The 20116-nt window shown below is 38.4% G+C and overlaps 1 pseudogene; it reads right to left on the bottom strand.

Moving 5' to 3' along the window:
- Positions 1 to 1259: 1259 nt before the first annotated feature.
- LOC148071566 (tumor necrosis factor alpha-induced protein 2-like) lies at positions 1260 to 15443 on the bottom strand (annotated as a pseudogene).
- Positions 15444 to 20116: the final 4673 nt, after the last annotated feature.

The raw sequence follows: 20116 nt of genomic DNA, 5'->3' as shown, positions 1-20116 counted from the left end.
TTTAAACCCAATTTACTTAATTAAATCTTGTTTTTTATTATATTCATGTTTTTGGTGCTGTTTCTTATTGTTAAATAATGTTTGTTTTTTACTATTATTTAAAGAATAGTGTCGCTACTCTCAGTCTGAAACGTGTTATGTCCATAAAGATCATTATTATTAATAATCATTGAGAAGCTCGAAAAGAACATGTGAGGAAATATCGTATTTGGTAATAAGTTTTTATCCATCTATTACACATTTTTACATCATTTGGCTGCAGCAAACATAGATTAAAAATGTAAAATGACTTCATTTTCAATTTCACGTAGAGAAACCAAACAGGAACACAACAAATTAGAACCGATTGAAGATCCAAATGTTTTTTTTTTATAAAATAAGAATAACTCAACATGAGGAAAAAGTTGTTGTTGTTGAGAAGAAATGTCTACTTTCTGTTTTGTATTTACTTAATTATCCATTTACCATGAAACCTGAAAATTGAATCTTGTTTTTAATCATATTCCTTTTTGGTGCTGTTCTGGGTGCTGCTGCTCTCCTGCAGAAGATCCTGGAGGTGGATATAAATCTGCCGGTGGTAAAGGTCGAGCAGATGACCCGCCGCTCCTGATTCCATTTCTGGCGTCAGTCTCACAAGCTTAGTTTGAACGTCAGTCTGAACAGCTAGTAGATGCTTTTCAAGGTTCGTATCATCTTTCACTTCCATCCCTTTGAACTGTTGATCCACAAATGTGTCAATGACTTTTATTTCCTCCTTAGGATCTTCATCATCTGATAGTAGAAATCCTTGTCCTGCGACGACAACTTCCGCCACTGTAGAAACAGGAAAACAGGTTGTCAAACAAGAGCTTTTGGGACTTGTACAAATCTGGCTGTGTTTTAGACACTCACCATGTGCCCCAGGATGGTGTTGGTCTCTGCACTGTCTTTAGGCTTCATCGTGTTTTTCACTTTCTCCCTGTTCTCCCTCATGAACACCATGAAGGCGTTCAGGGTCTCTTGACGTAGGGTGGTTTTTTGCCACAACCGCATCAGATCATTGACAACATTAGATCAATTTTATGAGTGAAGGTTGCATTTTTGGAAAAGTAAAAAAAGCGAGAGAACTAACTGGGAAGTGCAGGCCGGAGGAAGAGAAGGAGCGAAGCCGGAGGTCGGCTGGACGTTCTGGTTGTTGCTGGAATGAGATAGAAAATGATATTTAGAATCAGAATTAATATTAAAAAATGTACAAAAAGGAGACAAAGCTTGTGTGACACTTACAAAAAGGCGAGAGGGTTCATGGTTGGCACTGCTGGAACATTCTGGAGACACAAACACAAAGAAGGTCATGAACAGCTACTACATCAACAGTTGACAGTTGATCAGCCACTGACCTGCTGTTGGAAAACAACGTGTTGTTCGTACGTGTTTCCATGTAAGAAGGGATGAGCCATCATCGGTGGAAGCTGCACCCAGAACCCCGGGGGGGCGCCAACGTCGATCCATCTCCCTCCTGTCTGGACCGGATGGTTCTGCCCGACAGTGTTCTCCGACAGCACCGGTCTATACGACACGGCACTGTCGGGGCTCCACATTGTAGCGGGTTGATGTCGTACGTTGTCGTGTCGACAAGTCCGGAGGTCGAGTCTTTTCGTGGCTCCAGGGCCTCGACTTCATCGAGGAGTTTCATCAACTCCTCAAAGTCAATTTGAGGAGCAGAGTTGGAATCTGACGGAAGATCCCCGAACATTTCCTGGAGCGTTGAGAGGACAGTGTCCAACTCTTCGCTGGGATCGGTCCACGCCGGAGAGAAACGGCTCGGATTCGGAACAACGAAGTCCATCGTGGAAAGCATCTGTGAAATAGTTAGAAAATGTCATTTATAATTCTTTAATAAATACTCTGAGCAGAAACGTGTCTTTACCTTCTTCAGACGTCTGGAGATATGGGTGTAAAATATTCTGTTGAACCTGAGATGAAGACAGAAAAAGGAAATTAAAAATATTGCCAGTGGCTCATAAATTAAAGTGTAAGGTGCTAATTTGACAAGGTTTATATTTAACACTTAATGAATGAACAGTTGAGAGCAGCTAGAAATGCAGTATATGTTGTCAGGTGCATTATTATGGGCTGTTTATGATCCAATCCACTGATAAAAATCTAAATTTTACATGGATTAACACAAAAAACAATGGATAAATATTTATTATTACAGTTCAGATGTCATTTTGAAAATATATTAAGCTAATAATTCAATCACATGACTTGTTTAATGTTGTTTTTTTATTTTAAAGTAATCAACTTGAATTCATTTTGACACACATACAGTCTTTATAATTTATTTCAACCTAATACTGGGGAAATTGACCATTTATAGTAAATAAACACATACAGTGTATCTTTATTGATAAATAAGTACAAATAAGTTTCAGATCAAATATTTTTTAACCAAAATTAAAACATAAACCTTAACTGTTGAAACAACACTTTCTAGGCAACATGTATTATTGTGATGTTACTATGATCTATCTATGGTAATAAACTGTACAATTATTTTCCTACTTGTACAAATAAATACATTTATATTTATAATATCTCTTGCTGTTTTAATAAACATGTCAAAGTAATTAAGTTAATGCGTAATTCAAACGACTCATATACATTTAAATTACATTAAAAGTATATATACCATATATATATGGTATATATATACCATCTCTAGCCTCAAATCTGCAGGTGGCGTAGTTTAAAGTAACTTACTACTTCAACCAGGTGTCACCTCTCAGTGTCTACTCTCTGTGTCATCTCTCCCTGAAGCCCATCAACTTCCATCTCTCTGCCTCTGCACTACCACTTAGTCTGAAGCAACATGAAAATATTACTGTTTATAAATATACAAATATGTACATAGTTCACATTTTTTATGGTCTTCAGTTTTCCCATGGAATTATAATAACAGCGAAAGCTGCTCTGTTTACAAAGTTATCCCATCCTTCCTTGTGACAAAAAAGTCACCTGATCAAAATGCATTCTGTAAGAAACTGACAGTTTTTTCTTTTTTCCTCATATTCCTCATCAAATGACTGATGCAAAAAAAAGAAGGAAAACATTGGGACATCATTCATTGATAGTCAACTCACCTCCGCTTTTGCTCATCAACTTTCATCTCTCCCAGTAACTGTTGTTCCGCTTTGTCTAGACAAACAAACCATGTCTTTTAATCACTAAAAAAACTGTTATTATAATTCCATGGGAAAACTGAAGACCATAAAAAATTTGAACTATGTACATATTTGTACGTTAATAAACAGTAATGTTTTCATGTTGCTTCAGACTAAGTGGAGCGGAGTGCGGAGGCAGAGAGATGGAAGTTGATGGGCTTCAGAGAGAGATGTCACAGAGAGTAGACACTGAGAGGTGACACCTGGTTGACGTAGTAAGTTACTTTAAACTACCCCACCTGCAGATTTGAGGCTAGAGATGGCAACACCGAGCAGCAAGCTGTGTGTGTCCGTTATTTAGCTAAAGGGAGTGTGAAGGAGGCCTTTATTGTGTCGACGTGATATAAAATGCATCAGACCTTCGGTAAGTATCACCTTTTCCAATTGAGTCCATCTTAGTTCTGCTTTAGGCACAACTGATCCAACGTCACTCAACACACATGTCAATAAAAACTACTTTTAATGTGATTTTGAATGTATATGAATCGTTTGAATTACGCAATAACTTTATTACTTTGACATGTTAACTAAAACAGCAAGAAATATTATAAATATAAATGTATTTATTTGTACAAGTAGGAAAATAATTGTACAGTCTATTACCCCAGATCATTGTTAGTAACATTCCAATAATACACGTTGCCTAGAAAGTGTTGTTTCAACAGTTAAGGTTTATGTTTTAATTTTGGTTAAAAAATATTTGATCTGAAACTTATTTGTACTTATTTATCAATAAAGATCCACTGTATGTGTTTATTTACTGTAAATGGTCAATTTCCCCAGTATTAGGTTGAAATAAACTATAAAGACTGTAAGTGTGTCAAAATTAATTCAAGTTGATTACTTTAAAATAAAAAAACAACATTAAACAAGTCATGTGATTGAATTATTAGCCTAATATATTTTCAAAATGACGTGAACTGTAATAATAAATATTTATCCATTGTTTTTTGTGTTAATCCACATAATATTTAGATTTTTATCAGTGGATTGGATCATAAACAGCCCATAATAATGCACCTGACAACATATACTGCATTTCTAGCTGCTCTCAACTGTTTGTTCATTAAGTGTTAAATATAAACCTTGTCAAATTAGCACCTTACACTTTAATTTATGAGCCATTGGCAATATATTTTAAATTTCTTTTTCTGTCTTCATCTCAGGTTCAACAGAGTATTTTACACCTTGTATCTCCAGACGTCTGAAGAAGGTAAAGACACGTTTCTGCTCAGAGTATTTATTAAAGAATTATAAATGACATTTTCAAACTATTACACGGATGATTTCCACGATGGACTTCGTTGTTCCGAATCCAAGCAGTTTCTCTCCGGCGTGGACCCTCAACGCTCCAGGAAATATTCGGGGATCTTCCGTCAGATTCCAACTCTGCTCCTCAAATTGACTTTGAGGAGTTGATGAAACTCCTCGATGAAGTCGAGGCCCTGGAGTCACCGGTGCTGTCGGAGAACACTGTCGGGCAGAACTATCCGGTCCAGACAGGAGGGAGATGGATCGACGGTGGCGCCCCCCCCCCCCCCCCCCGGGGTTCTGGGTGCAGCTTCCACCGATGATGATTCATCCCTTCATACATGGAAACACGTACGAACAACACGTTGTTTTCCAACAGCAGGACAGTGGCTGATCAACTGTCAACTGTTGATGTAGTAGCTGTTCATGACCTTCTTCGTGTTTGTGTCTCCAGAATGTTCCAGCAGTGCCAACCATGAACCCTCTCGCCTTTTTGTAAGTGTCACACAAGTTTTGTCTCCTTTTTGTACATTTTTTAATATTAATTCTGATTCTAAATATCATTTTTCTATCTCATTCCAGCAACAACCCACACTTAACTCATAACATAGATCTAATGGCAATGATCTGATGTTCCACCAGATGCTGTGGGGCCAGAAAACCCTATGTCAAGAGACCACCGAACGCCTTCATGGTGTTCATGAGGGAGAACAGGGAGAAAGTGAAAAACACGATGAAGCCTGAAGATGCAGAGGCCAACACCCTCCTGGGGCACATGGTGAGTGTCTAAAACACAGCCAGATTTGTACAAGTCCGAAAAGCTCTTGTTTGACGACCTGTTTTCCTGTTTATACAGTGGCGGAAGTTGTCGTCGCAGGACAAGGATTTCTACTATCAGATGATGAAGATCCTAAGGAGGAAATAAAAGTCATTGACACATTTGTGGATCAACAGTTCAAAGGGATGGAAGTGAAAGATGATACGAACCTTGAAAAGCATCTACTAGCTGTTCAGACTGACGTTCAAACTAAGCTTGTGAGACTGACGCCAGAAATGGAATCAGGAGCGGCGGGTCATCTGCTCGACCTTCACCACCGGAAGATTTATATCCACCTCCAGGATCTTCTGCAGGAGAGCAGCAGCACCCAGAACAGCACCAAAAAAGGAATATGATTAAAAACAAGATTCAATTTTCAGGTTTCATGGTAAATGGATAATTAAGTAAATACAAAACAGAAAATAGACATTTCTTCTCAACAAAAACAACTTTTACCTCATGTTTAGTTATTCTTATTTTATGAAAAAAAACATTTGGATCTTCAAACGGTTCTAATTTGTTGTGTTCCTGTTTGGTTTCTCTACTTAAAATTGAAAATGAAGTAATTTTACATTTTTAATCTATGTTTGCTGCAGCCAAATGATGTAAAAATGTGTAATAGATACATAAAAACTTTTTACCGAATACGATCTTTCCTCACATGTTCTTTTCGAGCTTCTCAATGATTATTAATAATAATGATCTTTATGGACATAACACGTTTCAGACTGAGAGTAGCGACATTATTCTTTAAATAATAGTAAAAAACAAACATTATTTAACAATAAGAAACAGCACCAAAAACATTAATATAATAAAAAACAAGATTTAATTAAGTAAATTGGGTTTAGACTTTGGCGTCACACCGAGGTACTGCCCCCTGCTGGACACCATTTGAAAAACAAAACGGAAAACTACTCCTAAATAAGTTGTTTTCGAGTAATAATGCAAAATTCAATTACAATCGCTGTTTATTAACTAACCTTTATCTACTAGGTTCTGATGGGCGAAAAATTAGGTGAAATAAGGCGGCATTAGCTTAGCTACATGCTAACGTCATGCTACAGAGGTTGGATTAAATAAACGAATAAGCTTCGAAAATAATAAGCCAAATTGATAGATTTATTAAACCATATCGACGATAGTGAGATGTTTATTTCCCCGTGTAGCGACACAAGGATCTCAACAGGATAAAAAGGTTGTCGTGGTCAACGTTGACAAGTGTAATGGCTCGTTTTAGTGTTAGCCGCGTGACAAGTACAACCTTGAATCAAAAACTTCGAAGAGAAGGTAACAAACAAATCTTTTAAGAAATGAAACAAATAAACAACAAAAAACGGTCACCCACGGAACATCGAGTCCTCACCGATGTACGAAAACATGACGGCGATGACACCTGCAAGTGGACGAACGCTCGCTTCTGATTGGCTGACACCTGAACCTGCGTCAATGATGACGTACACGAGGCCTTTAATGCGTCTTTATCGAAGCGATATAAAAGGTAATTTCCACCTGGATTTACCGTATTTCGCATCGGACCTTCGGTAAGTATCACCTTTTCCAATTGAGTCCATCTTAGTTCTGCTTTAGCCACATTTTTGCTAACAATCCCACAACTGATCCAACGTCACTCAACACACACGTCAATAAAAAATACTTTTAATGTAATTTAAATGTAAATGACTCGTTTGAATTAGGCAGTAACTTAATTACTTTGACATGTTAATTAAAACAGCAAGAGATATTATAAATATAAATGTATTTATTTGTACAAGTAGTACAATTATTGTACAGTTTATTACCACAGATCATTGTTAGTAACATCACAATAATACACGTTTCCTAGAAAGTGTTGTTTCAACAGTTAAGGATTATGTTTTAATTTTGGTTTAAACATATTTTATCTGATCAATAATCTGTTGTACAGATGATTTCAACAATGGACCTCGTCACTATCGATCTGAGCAGCTTCTCGTCCGAGTGGACTGATCCCAGCACGGAGTCGGACACAGTCCACTCCACGTTCCTGTCCATGATCGGGGACCTTCCGTCTGCTCCTGATTTGGACTCTGCTGCTCAAGACGATCTGCTCTTGCTCAAACTCATTGAAGAGGTTGATGTCGAGCAGTTAGAGAAAGACTTGACCTCAGAGTTCAAGATGACGACGGCCCCTGAAACCCACCCCTTCCAATGTGGAGCCACGACGGTTCCATCGTTTGGACGAGTGCTGTCAGAGAACACACTAAGGCACTACCATCAAGTCCCAGCTGGGTTGACTTGGGTCAACAGTGGAGTCCCCCCAGGGTTCTGGGTTCAGCCGCCACCAGCTGTGGAAGTCATGAGCCCGCTCGTCTTTTTGTTAGTGTCACACATGTTCATATCCAACTCCACGTCTTAAATATCGTCTTGAAATTAACTTTCCTTTTCATTCTAGCAACAATCAGAACATCCAGAAGACCTCCAGCCGCGCTCCTTCTCCGCCTCAGGCCTGCTCTTCCACGTTAGTCCTCACGTTTGATTCATCTAAATGCACACTTAACTCATAACATAGATCTAATGGCAATGATATGATGTTCCACCAGATGCTGTGGGGCCAGACCGTACGTCAAGAGACCAGCGAACGCCTTCATGGTGTTCATGAGGGAGAACAGGCAGATGGTAAAAAACACCATGAAGCCGAAAGATAGTGCCGAGACCAACACCATCCTGGGGCACATGGTGAGTGTCTAGAACACAGCCAGATTTGAACAAGTCCGAAAAGCTCTTGTTTGACGACCTGTTTTCCCTGTTTCTACAGTGGCGGAAGTTGTCGTCTCCAGACAAGGATTTATACTATGGGATGGCAAAGGATGAGAGAAGAATCCACGCCGAGAAACACCCAGACTGGTCGGCGGGCAATAATTATGTAAATAACTTTATTTTCTCTCTTTCTCTTTTGGTAAGTGTTTTGTTAATCTTTTTGTTTCTCTGTGTGCAGGGAAGGAAACACAAGAGGGAGAGAAAGAAGAAGAATCTTATCATCTAAAGCCGCCGTTTTAACTGCTGTACATATGTTGAGTGTAAATAAATTATTTTTAATCAAAAAGTATTTTTGAATGCAGCAGATGATGTTGTCTACATCAGGGCTCGACAACCTTTATTGTGTAAAGAGCCATTTACGGGTCGTGTCCCGCCAAAATAAAACTCTGTTTGACGGATAAACTGAATCCTAAAAAGCTAATAGTCCTATAAAGTATATTTTACAAAAACAGGAAAACTTATTAAACTTATTAAATTTGAAGGAACTGAGAAATTGAGAAATTGTCCCTTTCTCTTGTCCCTTGATTTTAAAAATGAAACGCAAGACAATCCGTTCTCTTTTCTAAAAAAAAAAAAAGTCCACCCTTTATTCCAAACATTTTTAATTTAGAAAAAACATAAGTATTTTCAAATATTTACAATGTACAAGTTGCCTTGTAAACAATACACAACATTTGCAAATATTATATTAAGAAATATACACTTTTATTTTCAAATATCATCCCTTAAAAATATTGTGGCCACATGAGCAAGAACATAAATTAATTACAATTTCAAGGGATTAATCTGCAGTATTTATTGGAATTTGGAATGATAATTTTAAAGAAGAAAACATGAGTAGGGGACACTTTGATTTCTCTTAACGTATCGTTCAGAATACTTTTCACCGTCTGTCGGTCCTCCCTGGAGATGTTTGTCTTGAGTTTCAGTAGAGCGGACACGCGTTTTTCACTGGAAAGAAATGGACACGATTCGATAAATGACAGGTTATTCTAAAATGGCATCGATCTTTTGGTCTGGACTTTATACTCGTCCTGATAAAGTGGGGATACGAGGAGGCCAGTGTGACGACTTGCATCTGTATGGCCGGAACATCCTGGAGGCTCAACACTCCCGCAATCATGTCCAGGTATTCCTTCAGCCAGTTTTCTTTGGACCCCTGCACACACATGTTTTAATAAGCTTTTAATTATCTCTTTGAAAAGTTAAATTAAATGTTTTTTTTATATTGAAAAGTTGAATTTATTTTAATTGAAAAATCTTTTTCAATAATTAGTATATTTAAAGGTAAGTAAGTAAGTAAGTGTTATTTGTAAAGCGCTTTTCGAGGCTAGACCATGAATAGCTCTTAAAGTAAGAACCAGAAATTTCAAATTGATCTTGAAAGAAACTGGCAGCCATTGAGAAACTGACAGCCATTGAAGAGTTTTAAGGATTGGAGAAATGTGAGTTCTTCTACTAGAGTGGGTCAGAATTCTTACAAAAATGTATTGCATGAAACCAAACACACCCTGTTTCATTTTACAATATCGGTTTTCATGGCATCAATCATAATGTCATCAGCAAAGGGACAATGAAATCCCGCGAGATTCTGGCGATAACTGAGGACGAGAGGATACACTCAACATATAAAGGTCATTTATATTATAGTTCAATTGGTAGCCTTTTAAATAACTATAAATATAATGAATGTTTATGTTTTGTTTAGGCTACGATTAAAAATAAAAAAAGAAATCAGAAAATGTATTTTTGAATTATTGGAATTAAAATATCAAACTCTACAGTAAAAAACAATTAATTAATTTTGAAAGTATTCAAAAAATTGTAACCACAAAATCAACCTTTCGATATATACACATTATTGAATTCAATTATTTAAAAGAAACAATTAAATGCTTAAACAACAACATTTCAATAAAAACAAGTTTAAGGTTAAATTCAACATATTCTAATGTCACTGAACTACGTCCATAGTTTCACCACAGTTTCTCACCTGATCACTGAACCAACGTTGTAAAGTGTCGGCGTCGCTCGTCACTCTGTCGAAGGCCTCCTGCTGCTGAGCCCGACTCCTCAGCTTCACGTCTCCCTTCAGCAGCCGTCTGACGTATTCCACCGTCACCTCCTGGTGCAGCTGTCCGATCAACTCCTGAAGACACGGATCATGAGTCTTAGCTCGTGAAAACCTTTTTTTTTTTAGCTCTTTTTTATTACCTGGTGAGAAGATTCAGGGGATGATCATCTTGTCGAACGTTGACGAGTGCAGCCAATCGTGGGTTCCAAGCTTTCTGTGGTTTGGCTGGGGCGACACAAGTGATGGATTTTTATTTTGATCACCTGTACGTCTGTTATTGACACTCACCTTGAGCGCCTGGTGGACCGGGCTCAGTAGGAACTGGTGCGCCGATTGTTTCATGTCGGCCAGGACGCTCATGCATCTCTCTCGAACGTCGTCCAGGATCATGGAGCTCTTCTTCAAAATAAAATCCCTGCAGACACATGACAGTTGAGTCACATGACCACCTCGCGGTCACACCCTGAAGTCGGAGGCTCCACCTGAATTGTTGAATCCATCCGAGGTTGGCTTTGATGAACGGTTTTCTGCTCCACTTGTTTTGCTTCATGACGTCCTCCTGGAAGTCCTTGAAACTAAAACATTAATTCATTTGAATCTTTTTTCTTTTGACGTGAGAGACGTTACCTGCACAGCGAGTCGCTCAGTTCAAGTTATACACTGGACCTTCTCTCTATCACCCACGACCATTCCCGCTGAGGTCAGCATTCCGTTGATGAGCTGAAGTGTGAAAATGAAGTCATGGTTTGAAACGTTACCGCTACTAGATTTAGCCAAAAGAATCCTTTTTTTTCAAATACCTGAATGATGTCATAGGACATGGTGAAGCTTCCGTCCTTCTTTGTCGGCTCGCTTTTCCACGATTCCCTCGCTTCCGCCAGGACTTGACTGATGAACGTCGTCATCTCTGCCTGATCAAACCAAAAAAAGCTTGATACGTTATCAATCACGAGTTATGATTAAATCCTACAATCTTAGGTGTATAAATAGAAAAGTGTTAAAGATCAACCGAGACATCTTATCTATAAAAACATTTGTTCCAAAGGTTGTTAATGTCATAATACGTAAGTTTGAAAAAAAAAATGTTGGCTCCCCCTGTGTCAGAAAAATATAACTGCAATGCTGTCAAATCAGTCAACCATGCCTGTTCAAAATGACAACAATCGAACAGAAAATACATTTGAAAAAAAAAGGTTTTAAGAAAGAACTTTTTTTTAAATACTTTTTTAATTTGTAGGTATTTTAACTGTGTATTGTTTTGTTGTTTAAGCGCTTTGTGACCCTGGTTTATGGAATAGGGAAATTCAGATTTTTTAATTATTGGAATCAAAATATCAAACTCTATATGTAAAAAAACCAATTCATTAACTGTGAAAGTATTTTTAAAAATGTATTAAATAATTCAATAACTTTGTGTAGTTTTGTCTCTCAGGACAAACCTGATGATGAATGAATAATGAATGGAAATTACTTTTGTCTTGCCCATCAAAGTTGTCTTCAATGAAACGATTCACTAGTTACTAAATTAAGTCATATTGTAAGGGGTGGAGTCAGTTTATACAACTTATATTTATAATAAACAAATGGTAAATTACATGTTTTTTCTTGTCTTGGCCACCTGAAACAAAATAACAATGCTTGGAAAATGTTTGTTTTTTTATCTTATTCTTCAATAATGTTTTACAAGCTTATATTACTGTGTAGTTAATGTGTAAATATACCTGTTGTTTGCTCAGGTACTGCTCCTGCAGCGACGCCACCATGTGGTCAGGCAGCAGACTTCCTAGACCTTCAAAGTTGATCTCTGGCGCCAAAAGAGGGTTCTTAAACAGTCTTATAGAATAAGAAGATTATATTGATAAATATAAAATCACTTTAATTTCCAGTTAAAAACAAAGAAGGAAGTTCAAGGTAGGAATAGCATTGGTGGGGAGTTGGACGGGCAACTTACCCAGGATAATAGTCAGTGACCCATTGCAGCAGGAACTTGCAGTCCTCATCCCCCAGCCCGAACTCTGCAATCTCCTCCAAGCCTTTGCTCATTTACTGGTGGTACAGCTCGGCATAGAACTGACAGATGTCCATCTCCGGAGGGTAGCAGCTCTTGACCACCTTCACGACCGTCAGCAGGTCCTCCTTCATCTGCAGGCCCATGCTGTGGATCTTCGCCTGGAGGCAGTTCTGCTTCACCGGACTGCTGAGACCGACGGGTTCTCCATTCGCTCCTCCACCAGGCTGGTGAGCACTTGGTCGTGTTGTTGCCTCCATCTGCTCTGCCTCCAGGATGGCGCCGACCCGGCCATTTGATCCACCAGTTGGTCCTGCTCCTCCTGCAGCTGGACTGCTTTCACGGCGGACACTAACACGGCCGCTTCTTGTTCCCCCTTCAGAGACTCTTGGTCTATATGGTCTGGATCACGAGAGTCTCCAGGATTTTCTGGTCCGAAACAAGCTTGAGGACTTTTTTGTCTTCCTCTGATTGACCAAACAGAAGCTTCTCTTTGTCTACCAGCTGAAGTGCTGCCTCGTAAAAGTGAGATTGCTCCAGGTCTTGGTCAAAAGAGACGACTGGAAGAGAAACAAATAAGTGGTTAGATATTGAGCGTTCCTTCTGACCTTTGCTGACTGGCCATATTTTGGGGAACCTCCAACCTCCGGCTGGGCTTCCCTCTGGGATCGGTGGCACGTGTGACGCCGCTGACCTTGACCGGAGCCTCATTCAAGCCGTTTGCTCTGCAGGAAAACCATAATACAGCGTTTAAATGACAAAAGGGTTTTTTCCATTCATACATGATTTTTTCTTACACTTCTGAATATTTTAAGATGCTGAACAATCATTTTTAAGAACAAAAAAACCCATTATTTGCCATTTTTTAACCTCATCTAGAGCCTGATATTTAATTATTGGCACTAAACTGACAAACATTATCAACTTCAACTTCTATCCTCAGCCAGATTTTATGTTAAAATACATTTACATTTACACAGAAATTCAAAACACATTGTTAACGCAAACATCCTACTCACCAGATTTGTTCGTTTTGAGAGGATTCTCTTCCAAGCAGCCTTTGGCTGATGTGAGCTCCTGGAAGTTACAGTCGGGGAAATAACTCTCTGGTCCTCTGAGCGTTGGAGGATTTCTGAGGCTACAGGCTCCTCCCACTTTCCTCCCACCCCTTGCGTGCACACACCCACGCACTCATCGTACTTTCACCTTCACTTTTGTCTCGTTGTTTGCACAAGCATGCTTCTAGTTTTCATGCGGCACCTTCATTCCAGGGCAGCAACATTTGGATGACTTTGCCAGGTGTTATTGTGAATAAAGGTCACAATTTAAATCCAAGTCAAAGTTTCAGGTCAAACAAAAATTCAATTAATTAATTTCATGCAAGGTCAATAAAAAAACTTTTTTTTCAAGATATCTTTGCATTTATTTTCCTTATTATTTTTGATTTATCTTCGTTTTAGCTTCATGTCATTTTATTACTTCATTTTCATTCAAATTTCGTTTTTTATATTGAGGGGCATTTTTATCCGTCTGAGACTCGGTTTAGATCCTCTACCCTCAAAGAAGTTAACCTTGACTTGACTTTTCACTTTGATTTAAAAAATAAATCAAAAGATCTTCATAGTCGTTTCTCCTTTCAACCTTTTAGAAAATGAAAATAAAACGAGACAAAACTGAAAAGATGTTCCACAGTGTAGTCGGTTTCAAAATAACTTTTAAAAAGTGAACAAATATGCAGTGGTGGAGGTTGTTCACCTTGACCCTGAGACAACACAAGGGATACCACAAACACATTTGTTTTAGGGCCTTCGGGGTCACCTTGACCCCCAGACAACACTAGTTCAAATTCCCGTTCTGGAGACTCTAATTATCTCCATGAACAAAATAAAAATCAAATCATAGCTTTTTATCCATTATATTGTAAATCTAAATAAACAAGGATCAAAAATGAATGATTTGAAAATTATACCTTCAGGGTAATATTATAATCATAGTTATTATATTCAAAAGTTAATACATCTAAAATGCACTTTTTATTTTTATTTGACCGAAAAAGAGAAAATATTGTGTATGAAAATATATATTTATTGACTAGTTTCAGTGCTGGAGAAGCTAATAATATGTAGCGGGTCCCAGCAGGGCCTTCGCTGACAGATATGATAATCCTGGAATTACAATGGACATGAACGACACCGGACCACAAGTGCTCATGAACCAAGTCTCTTGGATTATCTTTATTCACATATTTTCATTAAACTGCAATCGTGACTCTTCCTTTGTTCTTTTTCTTTTGCATTAGCAATGGTTTAAAAACCACTTTCAAAGTACATTTACATAAATGTCAATTTTACAATTTTCCTTTGAAAACAAACCATGTCTTTTAATCACTAATCATTTTCTTGTTATCAATCATTCCTTCACTTCCAACATACACCCTTCATTCTTTCATCAAGAATAATAATCGTACATTATGTACAGTAGATGCCATAAGTGAACACTTAATAAAACAAAATGAATCTCTTTTGCAGTTTAACTCGCCAAAACGGTATAACATATTTATTTCTGCGCGTGCTTTCAACCAGGGCGGCTCCTATAACTGGTCTGAACTTCATAGCACACAAATGCACAATTCAGACTCACACACCACACACACACGACTATTTTAACATATTAAATATTACCGCACAAAAGTCAAGGAGTCAAAAGAAAAATACACACAGAAGCATTTAACTACGGCCACGGACGCCATTTTAGTAATCGCCACGATCATGAACCGCAGCACTTTCTATGTTCACACACATAACTGTCATATCAAAAATCCTTATAAACAGTTTAAAGTAAGAGGAATTAAAGAAAGAGTTCTTAACCAACCTGGAATTACAATGGACATGAACGACACCGGACCACAAGTGCTCATGAACCAAGTCTCTTGGGTTTCACTTGTGCGAAGTATTGCCATGAATACCGTCGCCCGCAAGTGCTGCCACCTTGTGTCCGTTTTCTGCATGGCATTGCACATTTATCTTTATTACACCCTCTTAGTGGGACTAAACAACAAACCAAAAAGTGACAGAAAACATTATATAATAATATCTAAACAAAACACTTTTGTGAGTATCACAAATACATTTAAAATCTCACCAAGGATGAAAACTAGATTTGTTAAAATGAATGATGAATATATTTAAATATAATCTTTATGTCAACAATTTAAATAATAAATATCTATATCAATTTAAAAGAGCCAATACTATGATAAAAAGTGGGTTTGTATCCAGACATTTATACTCAACAGTGTCAAAGGTCGAGCCTGGGAGCAGGAAGTTGATGCAGATTTGACAGACAGTCATTGTTGAGAGAGAGAGGCAGGCGATGAGAATCACTGCGTGAGGAAGGTAACGTTAGCCGACAACAACTTGTTAAATATATCATTTGGATTTTGATTTGGGTGGAACTCCTGTATAACTCCTAGATGGATATCAGAAAGTAGATTCTGATCCACAGACCTCAGAGCCCGAGCTGGGGTGTAAGGCTGGATCAGATCAGTGATGTAAGGAGGAGCCTGACCATGAATAGTTCTGAAAGTAAGAACCAGAATTTTAAAGTTTATCCTAAAAGAAACTGGAAACCAGTGAAGAGTTTTAAGGATCGGAGAAATGTGAGTTCTTCTACTTGAGCGGGTTAGAATTCTCGCTGCAGAGTTCTGAATCAACTGCAGGCGAGACAGCTCCTTCTTGTTAAGACATGGAAACAAACTGTTACAATAGTCCAGACGAGAAGAAACAAACGCATGGATTACAAGCTCCAGATCATGTTCCGACAACATTTTCCTAAGTTTAGAGATTTTTATCAGTTGAAGGAAACAGTTTCTGGTTCCAGGATTATCATATCTGTCAGCGAAGGCCCTGCTGGGACCCGCTACATATTATTAGCTCCTCCAGCACTGAAACTAGTAAATAAAAATATATTTTCAAACCCCATATTTTCTCTTTTTCGGTCAAATAAAAAAAAAGAAGAAAAAGTGCATTTTATGTATGATGTATTCATATATTTAATTTAACTTTTCAAAGAGATAATTAAAAGCTTATTGAAACATGTGTGTGCAGGGTTCCAAAGAAAACTGGCTGAAGGAATACCTGGACATGATTGCGGGAGTGTTGAGCCTCCAGGATGTTCCGGCCATACAGATGCAAGTCGTCACACTGGCCTCCTCGTATCCCGACCTCAGGTACCAAAATACAAACTTTATCAGGACGAGTATAAAGTCCAGACCAAAAGATCGATGTCATGCTAGAATAACCTGCCATTTATCGAATCGTGTCCATTTCTTTCCAGTGAAAAACACGTGTCCGCTCTACTGAAACTCAAGACAAACATCTCCAGGGAGGACCGACAGACGGTGAAAAGTATTCTGAACGATACGTTAAGAGAAATCAAAGTGTCCCCTACTCATGTTTTCTTCTTTAAAATTATCATTCCAAATTCCAATAAATACTGCAGATTAATCCCTTGAAATTTTAATTAATTTTTGCTCATGAGGCCACAATATTTTTTTTTTTAGAAGAGAGAACGGGTTGTCTTGCATTTCATTTTTAAAATCAAGAGAAAGGGAAAATGTCCCATATCCTGCCCGTGTGCCTTCAAATTGAAGTTTTATTAGTTTCCTTGGTCTAAAAATCAAGTTCAAGTCTGTCTTTTGGAATATCTTACTGCTCAAAGCACAGTCTTATTAAAAAGGGAAAATACATAAGGTTTAAAATGTTGCTTCTGGCGCCGCCAAGTGTCCCTAAAGTGTAGCTGCCGGCCACAACATACTATGCATTTGTTTACAAAACAAGATAAATTCTCTTGTTGAGTCAGTTTAAAAGATTATCATTAAGAAAAACAGGAGTTCTAATGTCATGTGCCGAGGTGTCAAATGAATGTTGTTATTGACGCACCGTTCTAGAACAATACCTGGACGTCATCAATGTAAGATGTACTGCCTTCTCAGCCAACTTGTTTCCTTGTTTTTATTTACTATGAATGATGGCTGAACCGAGACGAGTTGGCGAAGACTTCAGAAGCAGAAGTTACTGTAAACACGTCCGCTGAGAATCACCGCTGCAGGGAAAAGGAGGAGAGGAAAAGCCCTCTGAAGGACAGGGAATGGCCCCACATTCCAGTCATGGTCCATAAAAATAGTTTCCTATTTATTTTATTAATTTATCTTAAAATATGACAGTCCTGGATTAAGAGTTAGCCACTTAGCATTTAGCTTGCTAGCTCTTTATACGGGACCTCTGTTGAACTTTTAGTGTATATTTAAACTCATAAACGAGGGAAACGTCTACTTCTTTGTAACAAGATGGCCCCAGATTTCTCTTTTAATTTCTGCATAAAGAGTATAAAGAGTTAAACTTTCAGACACATGCTACATGTTTAAAACAGACCATTTATTAGTTCATAATTTTCTTTCCTGTTTTTGTAAAATATACTTTATAGGACTATTAGCTGTTTAGCATTCAGTTTATCCGTCAAACAGAGTTTTATTTTGGCGGGACACGTCCCGTAAATGGCTCTTTACACAATAAAGGTTGTCGAGCCCTGATGTAGACAACATCATCTGCTGCATTCAAAAAGACTTTTTGATTAAAAATAATTTATTTACACTCAACATATGTACAGCAGTTAAAACGGCGGCTTTAGATGATAAGATTCTTCTTCTTTCTCTCCCTCTTGTGTTTCCTTCCCTGCACACAGAGAAACAAAAAGATTAATAAAACACTTACCAAAAGAGAAAGAGAGAAAATAAAGTGATTTACATAATTGTTGCCCGCCGACCAGTCTGGGTGTTTCTCGGCGTGCATTCTTCTCTCATCCTTTGCCATCCCATAGTAAAAATCCTTGTCTGGAGACGACAACTTCCGCCACTGTAGAAACAGGGAAAACAGGTCGTCAAACAAGAGCTTTTCGGACTTGTTCAAATCTGGCTGTGTTCTAGACACTCACCATGTGCCCCAGGATGGTGTTGGTCTCGGCACTATCTTTCGGCTTCATGGTGTTTTTTACCATCTGCCTGTTCTCCCTCATGAACACCATGAAGGCGTTCGCTGGTCTCTTGACGTACGGTCTGGCCCCACAGCATCTGGTGGAACATCATATCATTGCCATTAGATCTATGTTATGAGTTAAGTGTGCATTTAGATGAATCAAACGTGAGGACTAACGTGGAACAGCAGGCCTGAGGCGGAGAAGGAGCGCGGCTGGAGGTCGACCTGATGTTCTGATTGTTGCTAGAATGAAAAGGAAAGTTAATTTCAAGACGATATTTAAGACGTGGAGTTGGATATGAACATGTGTGACACTAACAAAAAGACGAGCGGGCTCATGACTTCCACAGCTGGTTGCGGCTGAACCCAGAACCCTGGGGGGACTCCACTGTTGACCCAAGTCAACCCAGCTGGGACTTGATGGTAGTGCCTTAGTGTGTTCTCTGACAGCACTCGTCCAAACGATGGAACCGTCGTGGCTCCACATTGGAAGGGTTTGGTTTCAGGGGCCGTCGTCATCTTGAACTCTGAGGTCAAGTCCTTCTCCAACTGCTCGACATCAACCTCTTCAATGAGTTTGAGCAAGAGCAGATCGTCGTGAGCAGCAGAGTCCAAATCAGGAGCAGACGGAAGGTCCCCGATCATGGACAGGAACGTGGAGTGGACTGTGTCCGACTCCATGCTTGGATCAGTCCAATCGGACGAGAAGCTGCTCAGATCGATAGTGACGAGGTCCATCGTTGAAATCATCTGTACAAAAAAAGTCATTTATAATTCTTTAAGAAATATAATTAAATTATAATTAAAACATAAACCTTAACTGTTGAAACAACACTTTCTAGGCAACGTGTATTATGTATTATGGATTATTGTGATGTTACTAACATTGATCTGTGGTAATAAACTGTACAATAATTTTCCTACTTGTACAAATAAATACATTTATATTTATAATATTTCTTGCTGTTTTAATTAACATGTCAAAGTAATTAAGTTACTGCCTAATTCAAACGAGTCATTTACATTTAAATTACGTTAAAAGTAGTTTTTATTGACATGTGTGTTGAGTGACGTTGGATCAGTTGTGGGATTGTTAGCAAAAATGTGGCTAAAGCAGAACTATGATGGACTCAATTGGAAAAGGTGATACTTACCGAAGGTCCGATGCGAAATACGGTAAATCCAGGTGGAAATTACATTTTATATCGCTTCGATAAAGACGCATTAAAGGCCTCGTGTACGTCATCATTGACGCAGGTTCAGGTGTCAGCCAATCAGAAGCGAGCGTTCGTCCACTTGCAGGTGTCATCGCCGTCATGTTTTCGTACATCGGTGAGGACTCGATGTTCCGTGAGTGACCGTTTTTTGTTGTTTATTTGTTTCATTTCTTAAAAGATTTGTTTGTTACCTTCTCTTCGAAGTTTTTGATTCAAGTTTGTACTTGTCACGCGGCTAACACTAAAACTAGCCGTTACACTTGTCAACGTTGACCACGACAACCTTTTTATCCTGTTGAGATCCTTGTGTCGCTACACGGGGAAATAAACATCTCACTATCGTCGATATGGTTTAATTAATCTATCAATTTGGCTTATTATTTTCGAAGCTTATTCGTTTATTTAATCCCACCTCTGTAGCATGACGTTAGCATGTAGCTAAGCTAATGCCGCCTTATTTCACCTATTTTTTCGCACATGTGTCACTCACTACCAGAACCTAGTAGATAAAGATTAGTTAATAAACAACGATTGTGATTGAATTTTTCATTATTACTCGAAAACAACTTATTTAGGAGTAGTTTTCCGTTTTTCCCCGTTTTGTTTTTCTAATGGTGTCCAGCAGGGGGCAGTATCTCTGGTGTGACGCTAAAGTTTAAACCCAATTTACTTAATTAAATCTTGTTTTTTATTATATTCATGTTTTTGGTGCTGT

Source organism: Callionymus lyra, chromosome 9 (genome assembly GCF_982586985.1).
Source record: "Callionymus lyra chromosome 9, fCalLyr1.hap1.1, whole genome shotgun sequence".
In the NCBI taxonomy this organism is placed as follows: domain Eukaryota; kingdom Metazoa; phylum Chordata; class Actinopteri; order Syngnathiformes; family Callionymidae; genus Callionymus; species Callionymus lyra.
This window is presented reverse-complemented; position numbering and strand designations above follow the sequence as displayed.